Below are 205 nucleotides of genomic sequence, written 5' to 3'. Positions count from 1 at the left end.
AAGGGTGGGGTGGCTGAGCCTGAGGCTGCTGAGGTATCAGTGGTGGAAAGGAGGCCGAGGGTCTTCCCGCTTCCCGTTACGAGCTCCTGAACGGGAGACCTGGTGGACCCTGGGAAGGACTAAAGCGGTGAGAGGAGATGGGAGAGGACAGCCCCCGGGGGGGTCGAGAGCGGGGAGGAAGGGAGGAGGAGAGAGGCTGCCCCTC

Source organism: Pygoscelis adeliae, unplaced genomic scaffold (genome assembly GCF_000699105.1).
Source record: "Pygoscelis adeliae isolate BGI_AS28 unplaced genomic scaffold, ASM69910v1 Scaffold38, whole genome shotgun sequence".
NCBI classification, from domain to species: Eukaryota; Metazoa; Chordata; class Aves; order Sphenisciformes; family Spheniscidae; genus Pygoscelis; species Pygoscelis adeliae.
The sequence above is the reverse complement of the archived record's forward strand: the minus strand, read 5'-3'. Positions refer to the sequence as shown.